Here is a 4520-nt window from a genome sequence, read left to right on the forward strand (position 1 = left end):
TAACTATTTTTATACTACACAATAAAGTGTTAAAAACAAAACTTTAAATGATACATTTAATAGGAACATAAGGTGCCTATCAACAAATCTAACAAAAACTGGAAGAAAAGTGAAAAAATTTGCTATATTAAAGAAGATCCAATTAATGGAAAGATATAGCCTATTAATCGATAGGAAGAGTCAAGACCCTCAATATGCCAGCTTTTCTGCATGAATAATACATTTATTGGAATTAAACTGAAATTCCAAAAATGTGCATGTTGTTAATTTTGAAAACTTATTCTAAAATTGAAATATGCAAGAGTTAAGGGTAAAGAATATATGCCTCTCTGAACTAGTACATCCTTTGCCATGAGGCAAGAAAAATAATGGATGCTTCCCAGCTACCATTATTGAACATTTCATCAAAGACCCAATGGCTGGATCATGATCAATAAGAGGAAAAATGTGAAATATAACATCAGATTCCTATGGAAACCAGATGTAATGAATACACTGAGACTGTGGGACCCCTTAAATAAGCTCTAATTTTTCATCCAAAACTACCCAGTGAAGTCACCTGTAAACAAAGCAACAGTTTAGCTAAACCAGTAACAAATGTTGACCTTGAACATTTCATTCTTAAAGAATTATCTACATGGGATCAGGTTGTCAACAGTAAGTGTAAGCACAGATGATGACTTTAAGGGATATAGAGAGGTTTAGAGAGTGAAGTTAATCATGGTGAGACAAAGTGGGAAGGGTCGGTAGGGATAATGAGAATGGTGACAGATGTGAAGAATGTAACCAGTGACACTAATCTGTATGTACATGCAGGAACTGTTGAATGAATGTATGTTTTAACCAAATAAATAAATAATTTAAAATTGTAAATAAGAAAGCAGTTATGAAAAAGCTGAAGAAAATTACAAAGTGATGTAATTTGACATAACAAAAAGTAAGACTTATTTTAAAGCCTTAGTAATTAAGACATTGTGTACATCTGGAATAGATATGGTTGTGCAAATCAGTATTTCTCTCCTTCTCTTAGAAATCATCCAAAAGCAACAAAAGGATGAAAAAAATAAGCTCAATTTTTGGCAAAACTTGAGGACAGGTATTATCCAAGACTCCCAAATATGTGTAAAACCAGCCCAAAGAAACTGAGATTAGGAGGAACACATACAGGAGGAAATAAAGAGAAAGAAAAAGAAAACATTTCTTTGATGGAGTTATTGTTAAATGCCGCCAAGTCGGTTCTGACCCATAGCGATCCTGTGTAGAGTTTCCAAGGAGCAACTGGTGAACTTGAACTGCCAACATTGCAGTTCAAATGGCTTTGCAGTCTGGTGCATTAACCCACAGCGTCACACCAGGAGTACCCAGGTGAAAATACTCCTCCTATACTTAAGGGCTATAGCCAGAGATGAGAATAGTTTCTTTCTCTTGTGTTTTCAAAAACAGTTGCAATAATTATAGTGGAAGAGTCTTAAGAGGAAAGTTTTCCTGGAGCTGACCTGATTGAAAAAAGTTGAGGAGGTAGGACTACACAAATAACCGTAAAGATGAATACTATTTCAGGAAGCACTCTGTTTCTATGACAGCAGGGAAGAGACCATCTTCTGGTAAAAACTAACAAGTCTGGGATTTCTTCTCTCCCCTACCAAAGTACTCTCTAGTAATAGAAAGTTCCGGAAAACCTGACTAACTTAATACTACCAAGGATATTATTCATATTACTACAAGGAATAAAAGCAAGGACCTAACATCAATACAAAGATACTATAAGGAAAACATCAATACCAAGATAAATGTAGAAATAAAAGAGGAGAATAGACAAGTTTATTAAAGGACAAAGACTCCTCCTCAGAGAAAGTTTTCCAGAGAGCAGATGGGAATTGAGACCAAATATTTTATCATGAATTTTAAAAATCTTAGAAGAAATTTACCTTATGAAGTAAGATAATAAGCAAAGATGAAAGAATGTAGGGAGGAAGGGTGAAATAACAACAGGAAATAATACAGAAGTTGGTAAAATTTTAGAAAAGAGTAGAAATGAAGACAAAGAGAGCACAATGGAGAATAGATATTGTTAGACACAGTAAATAAACAAGAGAATGAAAGTAAGAAAAGCTAATAAAATGAAAGAGAAGCAAAAAGATTAAAAATATTTGAGAGAAAATATTAATAAACAAAAAATCCAAAAATCTAACTTTTCCATTTTTGGAGTTCCCCAAAACAGTGAGCCAAAATAATAGCACAGAATACATGCTTGCAGACTTCAATCAAGTAGACTTTTCCTAAAATAGACTTGATTTAACATAGAATTGTAGTACTAACTCATAGCTTGGCAAATTTATTCTATTTCAAAGACAAGGAAAGAAACTTTGGATCACCAATGCAAATGTAGGTCATATATGAGAAAGAAAAAAAAAAGAAGAGATCAGCCTAGTTTTAGATTTATTCAGATTAGCTTTTAATGTCAGAAGATAGTGGAATAACATCTACAAGATCCTCAAGGAAAGAAAATGAGACCCATGGAGTTTCTATCCAGCCCAGCTGTTCTTCAGTTAATAGTCCTTCAGCAGTAAAGGTTATAATAGACAATTAATTTTGAATATTCATGATTTCAGGGTGATGAACTAGTCTTAGTAAAAAACACACAACTAAAATCCTTAAAAAGTATGCCGATTAGGTTGAAGAGCAGAAAATAAATATCATTTGCTATAAAAATATATAGATGACACAACTAATACAAATTATGAGGAAACAAGGTAGAGGTTTGAAGCAGAATATTCACTGTTTGCTTCAACTTTTATAGCTGAGAGTAACAGTCTATATTTTAAAGTTGACAAATCAAATAATTAAAGCATATGAATATGTAACAGTACAGAGATATACTCTAGAAAATGTCAATATTATTGACACAAATTGAAGTGTGGTGGAAAAGAAGGAAAAGTATACCAATTTTATCATTATTTGTAATAGATATTTAATAGATGTTGTCTGAATAAACAAGAGAACTAAAAGCAATATAAAATGATAATTATGAATGTAATCACTAAAACAAAAATACAAACTTTCTTAAAATAACTTCATACACACACATCAAAACAATAAAGGGGCAACACTTTTGCTATTGAAATAAACAAATTCAATAGCAAAAAAAGGTTCAGAAACCAAGAAAAACACATTATCCTATCAATAAATGAGAAACAGGCTAAAATTACTTATATAAAATCACCTATGAATAATTTTCAGATTGGATCTCAAACGGGGAAATTCTATAACGTATAAAAGAGACACATCTTAAAAGCAAAGCCATTCAGATAAGTTAAACATAAAGTTTTGGCAAGGGAATATTAGTCAAATTTGTATACAAAGAAACTAGAGCTAATCAGCCCAAAAAGCATTAAATGAGTTGAAGATGGGCACATTACCATGTAAAGCCTGACATTTATAATAATCAGTCAGTTATCTATTGTTCTAACAAATTACCCTTAAAATTTATCAGCTTAAAACAATGAAAATTTCTATTTCATACAGTGCCATAACAAACTATGGATAACATTGTGAAGAATGGGTATTCCAGAATACTTCCCAGTCCTGTGCCAACCTCACAGTCGTTGCTACTCCTCAGCCCATTGCCGCTGCCATTGTACCAATCTATCCAGTTGTGGATCTTCCTCTCGAACCTATACATAGACCAAGAGGCAGTTGTTCGAACAGAACAAGGTAACATCTAATGGTGTAAAATTAGGAAAGGTGTGTACCAGGGTTGTATTCTTTCACCATACTTATTCAATCTGTATATATGCTGAGCAAATAATCTGGGAAACTGGCATCAGGATTGAAGGAAGACTCATTAACAATCTATAATATATGCAGATGATACAACCTTGCTTGCTGAAAGTGAAGAGATCTTGAAATACTGATGAAGATCAAAGACCACAGACTTCAGTATGGATTTCACCTCAATATAAAAATTAAAATCTTCACAAGTAGACCAATAAATAACATCACGATAAATGGAGAAAAGATTAAGGTTGTCAAAGACTTAAATTTGCTTGGATCCACAGTCAATGCTCATGGAAGCAGCAGTCAAGAAATCAATGGACATATTGCACTATAGAAATCTACTGCAAAAAACCTTTTTTAGTGTGTTCAAGAGCAAAGATGTCAGTTTGAAGACTGAGGTATGCCTGATCCAAGCCATGTATTTTCCTTCACCTCATATGCATGTGAAAGTTAGACAATAAATAAGGTTGACCATAGAAGATTCAGTGCATTTGAATTACGCTGTTGGAGAAGAACATTGAGAATGTCAAGGACTACCAGAAGAACAAACAAATCTATCTTGGAAGAAGAACAACCAAAGCACTCCTTAGAAGCAAGGGTGGTGAGATTTTGTCTCACATACTTTGGATATACTTAGGAGGGATGAATCCCTGGAGAAGAATCATGCTTGTTAAAGTGGAAGGTCAGCGAAAAAAGAGGAAGATGGATTGGCATGACAGCAGCAACAGTGGACTCAAACACAG

Source organism: Chrysochloris asiatica, unplaced genomic scaffold, assembly GCF_000296735.1.
Source record: "Chrysochloris asiatica unplaced genomic scaffold, ChrAsi1.0 scaffold00026, whole genome shotgun sequence".
In the NCBI taxonomy this organism is placed as follows: domain Eukaryota; kingdom Metazoa; phylum Chordata; class Mammalia; order Afrosoricida; family Chrysochloridae; genus Chrysochloris; species Chrysochloris asiatica.